A 13,424-nucleotide genomic window follows, 5' to 3' on the forward strand; every position below is an offset into this window, starting at 1 on the left:
GTATTATTTTTAAATATCTATCCATTTTTGCAAAATCAAATGTGATAAAATGTTATTAACAAATATGGCTCCTGTTCTAAATCACTAAAAGTAATAATCGCTTAAAATAATAAAAAATATAATCTATTTAAAAATAAATTAAGACTGTTGTTTGTATAAAATAAATAAATAAAATCAAAAAATAAAAATAAATACGTACCGATGACATGACGTAGCGATGACATGACCTCACGATGACGTAGTGAGGACATCGGAAAATTATAATATAGATTAGTGAGATGATAAAAACTATATGTGAGGCAGAAGACATCGATACTAACATTACTTTTAATAAAGTTATAACCAAAAGATGAGATAGAGATAAAAAAAAAAACAATAATATAAAAATAATAAAAAAACATAAAGATCAAAATAGAAATGTATTATCCAAAATAGGATCAAAAATATAATAACTTTCGATCTAAAACTTATAGTTACAATAATAACTATCATAACAAAACTCAAAATAAATCTTGCAGTAAAATTACTGAGACAAATAAGTTAGTCGATTTAAACATATTACCACATTTTTTTATGTCTGATTTTGATTCAGACTCTTATCAACATTGGAAAGACGTTAATAGGTTTAACAGGAAAATTTTTTGTGAAATTAAAAATAAAAATATAATGGACATATTTTGTACTAAAATATATAAAAATTTAAAAATTATAACAAAAAATTTTAAAGTAATTTCTTTACAATTCTTATATGAAGACTGTATAGAGTCTTATAGATTAATGTATAAATCACATAGAATATAGAGTAAAACTAAACTAGTAACAAAAAAAATAGGTGATTCAATTAATAAATGATAAAAAATTTGTGAAGAATAAATGTATTAAAAGGAAAATAGAAAATAATATCAAAACTATATATTTAAATTTCAAAAAACCACATATAGAGGCAATAAAGAGATTATTTACTATATATTTAAGGCCAAAGAAATTTTTTTTACAAAATATAATTTGAAGAAAAATTACTATATCAAGACGCTTTTAAATTAAAAGCAAAGGTGTTAAATTTAAACTTTAAAATAAAGAGAGGGAAGTGTGCTTAATATTCTACCTGCATATTTTAAAACTCGTATAAACCATTATTAATATATATATAAATAAAAATCGATATACATACATAAAAATTATATAAAACGCAAAATATAAAAATAAATTTAAACGCCAAACTAAAACGGAAAGTATAAAAAATAATAAAACGCTAAACTAAAACGCGAATCACATATCAATTATTCTTATTTAAATTTTATTCTATTATTCCAATTTTATCATTCTTATTCCATTCAATAATTCCTATTCAATATTCTACTAATACATTCTATATATCACTTCCATTATTCTTATTTGACATTCAACAAATTATTCCATACTAAACGACGAATTAATGTTAACGATTTGAACAGAACGGGATCGAGGATAAAAGAGACAAGAGAACGTACAAAAACAACAAACGATTAGAAGCAAGTTCCACGACGACTGTGAAACACAGAAAGATCGAAGAAAGAACAGAGGGTGATTTATTTTAAATTATATTAACTTAAATTTTACCTTACGGACTTGTATTATTTCTCTTACTTAACATAACATTAATCTAATAGTTACATTGATTGTTATTTACTTTTGAAAAGTATATATATAGAATTTATTATGTTAATAGTCAGTTAGTTATATTTATAATAAATAAATTTAAAATAAAGAAATTTTGTTTCGATATCTTTTTGCTTATCCATACCACTCACACTATATTAGCAGTTTAAAAAATCGATGTTTGAAAATGTTTGGCATAAAATTGAGTGCAATTATTAATAATATTTATTTTCAAAAACAATGACGGTCATTTTCTTTGAAAATTGATGTTTGAAAATAACTTGGGTTAAATTTACATCGATTACTGCTATTATGAACCCGAGTTAAACTCTCGTAATTTTTTCAATACAAGTTCATTAACATTGAAATTGAAATCTTGCTTTCAATATTTAAAATAAAATTTTTAAATTATGGGGAAAAAAAACATATTAGTGCAAATGAGCATTGTGTTATAAAGGTTATACACTATCAATGTCAAATAACAAAATTAGATAACAAATAACAAGTATAGTTTTTTAAAAAAGATTCAGGTTATTCTAAATCATGATGCTTAAAGAAAATGTGCTGAAAGATTTAATATTTCTAAAGGAACTGTTCACAAATTCATAAATCCAAAGCCATGCAAAATAAAACATTTGTCCAAATTGCAAAGATAACATCTAAATTTATTTCATAAATTAATTTAATATTTTTTCTTATTTTATGCAAATATTTATACATACATGTTTTTAATCATGATTTTGATGAATTAATTATAATAAAAAAATTATTTGTAAATGATTGAATATAATCTTACTTTTTGTTAAACTAAGAATATAACAGATGGTGATGTTTTTTTTAAAAAGTAAAAAGTCTTGATAAATTAGGAAACTAATTAAATTGGGCATAAACCTGCTCCCAACGGCGCCCAAATTAGACAGGTATGACTTACATATTATTTGCAATATATTTTAATTTTTATATAACTTTCTAGTCTAAATAGCCATTTGATATAATATAAATATAATATATTTTTGAGATGCTTCGATATAAAAAAACTTTGAAATAATAAATAAAAATTTTAAAAAATAATTTGCCCAAATTTTTGATAAAACAAAAATTAGCCTCTTAGCGTAGCCCCTACTATTTTATTAATATCATGCCCCTGCCAAAATGATTCAAATAAATTGGCCATTTAACGATTTAACGAAATTTATGTAAGCGAAAAGTACCGATATATCAAATAATTGATACATGTCACATATAACCTATTATGCCACCGATTATAATATAAGCCAGAATTCAAATTTTATATGATGATGTTTGGACAAAATATAATTTGGTTTTGATTTAATAAAATAAGTTGAATTCATATAATATATATTTAGGTATTCTATATATGATAATCGAATTATAACTATGGATAATTCTTGTGAAGATATAAACAATTCTATAAGTGACAAAGAGACATATCAAAAGGTATGTAAATTAGAATTGAATGAAACTACACCAATATTGGGAATGTCAATTAGAGGAGGCAAAGAAATGAATATTGGAATATATATTTCCAAGTTTAGAATAATTGTATAAAGTGTTGTTTGTGATTTTGCAGTGATATTTAAATGTTTTATTATGTATAATGGATTAAAAATTTGGATATATTAAAGTATAGACCAAGGTAGTATAAGTGAAATTAATGGGATTAAAGTTGGTGATCAAATTATTACTGTCAATGGATATAATTTTCAAGGAATATATCATAGTAAGGCTGTTAAAATTTTGCATAATCATCAGATATTTATAATCATTCTAAAAGTAAATATAATTTCACAATATGATGTTTTATATATAATATAGGAAAGAGGTATTATACCTTTATACAGGGAAATTTGGGAAAAAATTTATATACTTAATCATCATGGTTAGATTTAATTTTAAAACATAATATTAAATATTCATTATATAGATGATAAATCCTTTATCAGGAATTTAAGTACAACTAGGTATGATTTGAATACATATCAATCAATTAAAAATGCAAATCACAATTTTAAATGCAACTCTGATAGTAATAATTTACACAAGGAGCCCCCATGTGTATCAAAACATGCCCTTGTTACTGAATGTAATACAATATTGATTGCTAGATAAAATAATTGTTGATGAAGAAATGATAAAAAATAAATATCTAACCTTACTAAATGTAGATATTAGTTTTGATATATGGTCGTTCCATGCCAAACCATTTACGACTTGGCTGACCCCTTTCAATTTTGATGAAAATTTGTATATAAACTAAGATTTTTGTAATCTATTATACTTGGAAAAAATTTTAGCCACCTAGTTTTTATATTTATGAAGATATTTGCAGTCAAAGTGTAAAAAATTGCCCTTTTCTGTGAGTGTTGATATTCATTAATTTAATGATTGATTAAAAATCACGCAATTATATATAATAAATCTGGTATTAAAATAAAGAATATACTTTTTATATTTAGAAAATATAAGTAAAAGAATAAAAAATTAATAGACCTCTTATTCCCAGAATAAAATTTGAAATCATGATAATGAAAATTGGGTAACATCTATTTTTATGAAACTTTAGATAAACATTAATATTACCATTCTATATTAGTAAAAAAATTAGAGTGAAGCCGATATGATTTCATAGACAAAATTGTTAAAACCTGCAAAAGATGAAAACTATATTTTAATACTATAGATAGTGTTTAATTTTAATAACTTCTCTACGTTGTTCCTATTCTACACTAAATGCTGTAATCCATTCAATATTCCTAACCATCAATGGCTAAAAAATGAAAAGATTTGCAATGGCTGCTAATTAAAGTTCATAAAAACTAAAACTCTTGCCATATTTCTTTCTATCAAGTCAGCAGCAGCCTATTAAATTTTTATTAAATTAATTTTAGGAGACAGTAAATTTTTAATTTATTCAGGATGCAACACAAAGTTATTACTAGACTAACGAAAGATAATAATTCATCCGTTTTTTATATATAATAAAGATATATTATCGTTTGTTATGATATGTTGTATTGCACTTTTTTCAAACTTGCTTTGTAAATTTCATTAAAAATAAATTCTACACAATACCCCAATTTTTTTTTATTTTTCTGAGTGGTTGGCAGCTCAGTACAAAAATCTAAAAAACTTTTCAAATATATATATCATCACGTTAAAGATTTTGACATTCCATCAAAATGACACTTTTCAGCCACTGCACATGGAAAAAGTGTGTATGTTGGTGTTGGAGGCATAGTTAAAAAGGCTAGCACAAGCCAGTTTACAAGGGCTGTATGCTGATCAAATAACATCTCCAATGGAGCTGTACAAATATAAAAACAAAAATAGCATTGAGTAATAATTCATGATGCTGAGGAAATTCTCCTTAAACAACGATTTTTGAAGTAAAAACCAGTCCCAGGAACACATATGATACATGCAGTGATTCCTCATTGGACTATTTTATGTTAAAAATGTATTCAAATACGACAGAAACTATATTAGAAAATTAGGGGTTCAGAGACAAAAGCAGGGATCCAAACCGAACCGTTAAACCGCTAAAAACCGGTATTTTTATCAAACCTGAACCGAACCTAAACCGCTAAAAAATTTCTAGCCGAACCTGAACCGAACCGCTAAAATGCCTCTGAACCGGTTCAAACCTAGTGATTTTATGCTGCTAAAATAATGTGTAAGTTATTACTAGTATATTGCAAAATATTTTAATTATATTCGAATTGTTTTAAAGATTTTTATCAATCACATTTGATTGATAAGTGTCAGTCATAATTTTTATGAACTTTAGTATATTGCCATTTTACAATATTTTTTAAATTTTTTAAGCTTATAAATTATAATGCCTAGAGCAAAATTAAACCCCATATACAATTATTTTACTTATAATATTATTAATGACACATCAAAATGTAATATTGCTGATTGTCAAATAAATATTAAAGGTAATCATGGCGCAAATTTGGAGCGTCACATAAAAAGAAACCACCCTATAGGATTCAATAAAATTAAAATATCACAACAACAAATTCCTAATAAAATAAAAAGGCTTAAGATGCCATCAAACCAACAGACAATAGAAGAAGTATTTAAAGACCTATTATATCAGTGAAGCTAAATAAAAAAATTATATGCTGGTAACTTTTAATGGTAGACCATTCACATTAATCAATGATAGTGGCTTTAGAAAAATTTTGGATCCTATATTAGAAGGTTTAGGTAATATTAAAATTAATTCCCAAAATATTCAATCGAATGTTGCAGAATTAGCCTTAGATATTCGGCAAAATATAATCAAAGAAATAAATGGTAAATTATTATCTCTAAAAATTGACTGTGTTACTCGTCTAGACAGGTCCATTATTTGGGTTAATCTTCAGTACATTCAAAAAGCAAAAATTGTTCTGAGAACACTGGCAATGAAAGAAATTTTTGAACGGCCCACTGCAGAAAATTTAAAACTCCTTTTAATATATTAAATGATTATGAAATAAAAACATCACAACTGTACACTATAACAATGGACAATGGGGCAAATCTAATTAAGATGGTAAATTATTTATGGAGGATAGTGATGATGACAATCAATTGTCTGAAAATGATGAAGAAGAACAAATACAAAATATAGATAATTATGATATTTATACTAGTTTCACAAATGTACCTGGTGAATTAGCAAGCAATCTTAATGATTCTCAATATGATATTGTAAATATAAGATGTGCTTCTCATACCTTACAACTTGTGGTAGCTCATGCTTTAAAAAATTGCTCTATTTCTAATATTATTATTAAAGCTCGTACTGCCTGCAAGAAGCTAAGGACAAAATCGATATCAATCATACTAAAAAAATTAAACTTAAAAAGACCTATATTGGATTGTCACAGATGGTTATCAACCTATGACATGCTAGAGAGATTGAATGAATTAAAAGATATTTGTGAGAAGTTATCAGTATCATATAGTGAACTTTGTTTTACAACTCTGGAATGGGAAGCAATTATAGGGTTGGTAAATATACTAAAACCAATGAAAGTAGCTACCAAGAACTTACAACTTGAGCAGCTAACTTTAGAGGATTTTTATGGCATATGGCTGAAAGCTAAATTAGAAATTTCCATTTTTACTTCATCCTTTGCTGGTTCAATAATTGATGCTATGAATTTTAGAGAGAAGCAACTTTTAAACAACAATGCCTTTTTGTCATGCATATATCTAGATTTAAGGTATGTTTTAAAAATATTATATCTTATATAAATTTAATCAATAATTTTATTTATTTTAATTAATAATTTTATTTCACTATATATATTTTTCTATCTATACATAAATATAATAAGATTTTTTTAATGATATTTTTAATTTTTATTATATAGATATCAAGTGCTGACTGAAGAAGAAAAAACCAAAGCTAGAGAACATATTCTTAAAATATGGCATAACATGGAATCAAACTTTGTTATAAGAGTGGAGGATTTTAGTGAAGGTGAATCAACACCGGTTAATGGATCTTCATCTGAAGAGGACTTAGTAGAAAGTCTTCTTAAAAAAAAAGATGTGAACAAACAAAATCTCTTACAAAAATTAGAGAATAGTAAAAATATTTTAGTTAATTTTTCTAAAGAACCTAGGTTAAATAAAAATATGAATATTTTAGACTATTGGAGAAATCAGAGTAATCGATACCCTGAATTATATAAATTGTCTGATATCATACTGGCAGTGCCAGCTACCCAAGTTAGTGTAGAAAGATGTTTTTCTACAATTAAATTTATACTATCCCCTTATAGATGCAATTTGAGTGTGATAAATCTTGAAAATATATTAATCGTACGGCTTAATAAAATTTTTTTAAATAAATAAAGTTATAAATATTGTTCATATTATAAAATTAATCATTGATATCTATTTGTTATATTTATAAATTAAATATTATTTAATATTATGCAATTAATAAAAATGAAGGTTTTTATGTATGTGTTTTTTTATTTTAATGATAAAAAAAATATTTTTCCCTATACATAATTCGAATGTAGGTTTGAATACAAAAATGTTCAAACCGGTTTATAGAGGTTCGAACCGAACCGTTATTTTTATTTTTTACGAACCGAACCTGAACCTTGAACCGTTATTTTTATCCAAACCTGAACCGAACCGATATTCGTTTCGGTTTGGATCCCTGGACAAAAGTATTACATTTGAAAATATATCAAACTATGTGACATGCATATATGAATCAAATTGGTGTTGGCTTTAATGTCCTTTACATTTCCAGGAATAGATGATACTGTTTACCTACCTAGGTCACATTTAACCACAGTTTCACCATCAGCTCTGACATGAGATATTTAAAAACACCATCCTTACAAGATTGCATGACTAAAGTAGTTATTATTTGATTATAGATATATCTGTATTCTAATTCATATTTTATTTTTTAGGAAGATGTATGGCAATGTAACAAATGTTAGAAACAAGTAATGAGTAACTAATAATTATATAGAAACAAATGTTAATAATAATTATATTATATAAAAATATAATTATAAATAAATAAATTCATAATAAGTAGTTCTCCTGTTATAGTAATGTCATAGAGAAGTTATTATTCGAAATAATTGCAAAACACCATCTATAGTATAAAAATATATTTTACATTTTTTATTGGTTTTTATCAATTTTGCTTATGAAGTCATATCAACTCCACTCTAATTTTTTTTATACTCTTATAGAATGGTAATAGTAAGGTTTATCTAAAGTTTCATAAAAATCGATGTTAGCCAATTTTCGTTATGGGGATTTTAAAATTTCTGGGAATATGAAGTTTAGAAATTTTTTTTACTTATATTTTCTAAAAATAAAAAGTATATTCTTTATTTTAATACCAGATTTATTATACATAATCGCTTAATTTTAAATCAATCATTAAATTTATGAATACCGACATGCGCAGAAAGGGCAATTTTTATGCTTTGACCTCAAATATCTTCAAAAATATAAAAGTTAGGTGGTAAAAATTTTTCGCAAGTATAGATTACAAGAATCTTAGTTTATATAAGGATTTTCATCAAAATTGAAAGGGTTCAGCCGAGAATCGTGTTTTTTTGAATACAAGTTTCATTACAAATCAGTATAAAAAAAGCTATTTTGAAAATATAATCAAATAAAATTTGGCCGAATAATTAAGTATGTTATCAAGACCATTGCAATCCAAATTTTATTGCTCTATCTCTATTAATTCCAGAAATATGAGCATTTAAATTGTAAAAATTATGTATTTCTCAATTTTTACAATACACATAAAAATTAATTTATTTATATAACATCCAAACTAACAAGATGAATTTGTTTAAATTTGAATTAAATATATAAACCATTATTATGAGTTCTAAGCTATTTTTACCAAAATTCAGTCTTAGATATCTTAAAACTTTTATACTGTGATTTAAAACCATTAAATATTTTGAATAAGATCCCAATATTTGAACCTGTCTTAAGAGTTAATTGAAACTATTAATAACCTGTTAAGCTATTATTCAAGATTTAGTAATGGATGTCATAAATTTTATACTGTTAGAAGTATAAGACTATCAATAATTTTATAAAAACTTTTTTAAATTTCCAAGCTCTATAATTTATTTAATCTAAACATTTCATAATTATTTTTAACTTTAAGTCAATTCTATTCTATAAATTTTCCCAAACTTATCATAATCCTATATGCCCAGAAAATCTCGTCAACCCAATCTAATCTGCAAATTTAATATAATCCTTTTCCTATCATTTTAAAATAAAATACCATAAATACTCATAAGATAATGTTAACAGATGCATCTTCTTAACATGTAGCAAAATCGTAAAAGTACTTTCTTTGCAGCATCACACAAGAAAGCTGACACTGGTTCTAAAATTACAAACATTCAACCACTATGCTCTCAAAACATCATGGTCTAAATCATTTCTAAAATTGGAAACTCCCCAAACCATATCCAGAATACCTGGGAGAGCTAGGATTATTTGTGAATTTCTGTCACACCCATTTTAGTATTAACAATGACCTACTCTTTAGATAACTGGAGAAATATCCTTTTAACCTTTTATATTTTGCAATCTCCAATTACTAAAGTAGACGATCTATCCTTAGTAATGGGAAAATACTATTTACAATCCTATCAAACCCTAAACTAAACATCACCTTCCCCTAACAGATACAGACAAAGCAAAACATCATAAAAAATTTTAAGTTTTAATATTTATGTAGCAATCATCTAATGATACTTGCACCCAATAGCGATGTATCAGTGAACCTAGCAAACATTCTTCTGGCTTCCCAATAACCTTCACACCTTTTAAAGATAGCCCCATTGATTTAACTGAGAGAGAAGTGCTAGTCTCAATAATAAATAAAGATTCTGCAAGTGGCCTCGATGAAATGTGCATATACATCCACTTTCTTCTGTAAACTCACTTCTCGCTTATTAATCATTTTTTCAAAAATAATATTATGAAAGGCATCACTCCTACAAAGGGCATTCATAATTTGGGGTGCTAGACTAAAAAAAGAGGGTGACGGTCTCCACCTAAGTGATATAGGGTCCATTTTTACACCTTATATCTTTAATAATTTGTAGCGGATTAAGAGATCACTCAGCTCTACACTCCAACCTACCAACTTGGCTTCAGAATTAATAATGGGAGTGGAGCTGGTTCCCATGCTACTTGATTTGTGATTGGGAAAAATAAATTAAATATTCTTAAGTTTGATTTCAACAATGCTATCATTTGCTCTCCACTTCATTTATCTCTTTTTTCCAGCTCCACTACTCCATAAAATACCAAGATACAATGCTATCTTCCCAGCAAAAGATTCAATAAAGAAACCGATCTTTTTTGTTTTAAACTTCAAACAATATTTAATCAAATAATAGGGCAGTGCTCTCTAAAATTAAATGCTTGATATTTAAATGACAGAATTTTTGCAGGAGACCGGCAAGAGTTGCTCAAAATGAATCATAAACAACTTTCTCCCATTTATAGGGCTTTCATTAAACATGGATAAAGTGAGTTCTATTCATCAGACATCTATAGCCTCGACATGCCATTCAAATCGCACAAGTCAGCCATGACGCATCTTGACTCATTGTTAATTTTTTAAACATCCGCACCAAACTGAGTCACTTGAAACACTCCCCTTATTATTGTCTGCTCACCAGGCTTTCTTTTTTATCACCCCGGAAAAAGTATTCTCTCTGTTTAGGCCACCTTATCCAGTAAATTTGGAAGTATCAGGGTTCATCCTCTATCTCTTTCTGGCTTTATCCCAGTTTTTATGCAATATGATTATCCATAATACACAAGGCCTTAGATTGAGACTTAAATTTACACACCAATCTTCCTCTCCCTTATGCTTCCTTACAAAAAAACGAGAACTTGCCATTAATAGCACATTCCATTGAATCTACTCTATCAAACGAACAATCTTTGACAATGAAAAGCCTGGAATTCGGAAAAAACAAAAACGGTTATGGATGGTTTAAGGCCATGCCAGTTTAAAGCTTAGGCATGTCTATCATTGGAAGAACTATGGTTAATTATAGGATTCAGAACTAATTCTCTCATAGTTACTCCTTTTAATAAATATTTTTTTATTTTAATTATTATGATGTAAAACATTTTTTAAAATTTGTATTAAAACATAATTAGTCTATAAATATAAGTATAAGAAATGTATAGATTTTCAATACCGATACTTTAAAATATATCGTGACTAAGATACATCAAATAAAAGAATTGCCTCATTCGATACAAAGGAACCTATCGAGTATTGCGATACTTTAACAACTTTGGTTTTAAATGTTAACTATAATAATTATATTCATTTTTATTCCTATCGATAGATATTAAAAACTCATCAATCTGTACAAATGACTCAATTTCATTAAATGATGTTTACGATTTCAATAATAATGGCAATTTACAATATAATCTATGTGATGAAAATATGATGCTTGGCAGAAAAATATCTGCACAGATTCATAAATCAAATTATAATATGAGATTTATTAACCCGAAAAAATGCACAAACACTAATATGAAATTAAAGAGATCCCTAGGTTTTGAATCCAATATGAATTTTATAAGCTTATCAACAATGGACACTATTAAAGATAATACAAAACAGAGTGACCTACAACTTGATATTCCTAATCATAAGTATATGGGATAAATAGGGTTGGTAGAAATCGGTTAAAAAATAAAATTATAAAAGTTGGAAAGGGAGTAGGAAAATTTATTTTGAAAACATCATTAAAAATATTTTTTTATACAAAATATAAATGAAAATTTTTCCGTATATTTTTTTCAGATGAGTCCTAGTTAAGTTTTTGGATTCCATACCAAATCGATAACTTTTCGGCCCGACCTTTTTAATTTCGATAAAATTTTGTATGCTGAGAGAATATCATTTGAAAGCATCGAATCCAAAATTTTAGGTTCCTAGTACTCATAGTTCCAGAGATATCAATGGTCAAAAGTGCCAAAAATGACCTTTTTCGAAAAATACGATTTTTTAAAACTGATATAAGTTAAAAAATAATGATTTTAAAAATATAAGTTATATGTCATTTTGTAACTCTATTAAAGGCCTTTTATTAAATATTAAGGATTTTTTTGAAATAACATTGTTGCGGTTTTTATTTACGTTATAAATTTTAAACATAAAAATTCCCGGTGTTTCGCTTTCCAAATTTTTTTAAAATTTAATATTTTCTTATTCTCTAACCTTATATCTATTCATAAAAAAAATTTAAACTTGGGACAGCCATGGGTTTTTTAGTTATTACGATTTAAAAAATCAAAAAATAAATATTTTTTTCAAAAATAGATGGCGCTCCTTTATAAAATAACGTGTTTTGTTATAATTATTATTTTTTAAAACTTTTTTTACTTTTAAACATAAATAATAAGATTTTCCAGCATTAATATCATGAAATCAGATTATTTAGCTGCGGTTATAATCATTTTTTTTTTTAAAAATTTTAATTTTCGAAAAATTATTTTATAAATTTTAAAGATATAATAGATAAATTAAAATTCATGAAAGATAATGTTTTATTTTGTTTTCCTTTTACACAATATTTTATTTATCTTTCTTTTTCACAAAATCAAAATTGTATATACAAAAGAAGAAAAATTACAATCTTCGAATCATAAAAAAACATTATTATTATTTCTTTTAAATAAATACAAAAAATATCTTTGACCTCATTTCTTTTTCATATAAACATATAATATATATATTTGACATCATTTCTTTTTCATATAAAAATATAATATATCCTTGACATACTATAACACGCCCCCCTTAACAAAAATCCTGGGCAAAATTATATATATTTTTCTTTCTTTATATCACTATGCAAAAAAAAATTAATCAGCGCATAAGCATTCAATAAAGCATTCCCATAATTTTTCGTTTAACCCATATTTTTGTGTCTGTATTTCTTCTTTATCACTTCATACACACCATCAGATCTTGATAATTATCCTCGTATTGTTTTTTAGAAGGTCGATTCTAACGTGGTCATCCTCCTTTCTTTTAGGCGATTTTCGTAGTATCCGCCATAACTTTTTGTCCTCCTAGAGTCGTTCCTCTTTTACGTTGAACATACGATGTACGTGGGTAGTGGTTGCTTCTTGATTACCCGATTATTTACACCATTGAAACCATTGAAATCTATATCTTTATTAACCAGGAACTATCCCTCCCT

The 13,424-nt window shown here is 26.0% G+C and overlaps 1 protein-coding gene across 3 annotated transcripts in view; it reads left to right on the plus strand.

Moving 5' to 3' along the window:
• The first annotated feature begins 2,931 nt into the window (after positions 1-2,931).
• Positions 2,932-13,424, plus strand: part of LOC135932026 (uncharacterized) — a 30,963-nt gene continuing 20,470 nt past the window's right edge. Inside the window, exons 1-5 of one of the 3 annotated variants that reach the window (XM_065469370.1) lie at positions 2,932-2,959; positions 3,006-3,241; positions 3,290-3,432; positions 3,475-3,538; positions 3,584-3,742. The gene's annotated coding sequence lies outside the window, so the exon portion shown is untranslated. Of the gene's footprint in view, positions 2,960-3,005; positions 3,433-3,474; positions 3,539-3,583; positions 3,743-13,424 lie in introns of all 3 variants that reach the window. The other 2 variants (XM_065469368.1, XM_065469369.1) reach the window with 2 other exon arrangements.

Source organism: Gordionus sp. m RMFG-2023, chromosome 1 (assembly GCF_954871325.1).
Source record: "Gordionus sp. m RMFG-2023 chromosome 1, tfGorSpeb1-WG-v2, whole genome shotgun sequence".
Classification (NCBI taxonomy): domain Eukaryota; kingdom Metazoa; phylum Nematomorpha; class Gordioida; order Chordodea; family Parachordodidae; genus Gordionus; species Gordionus sp. m RMFG-2023.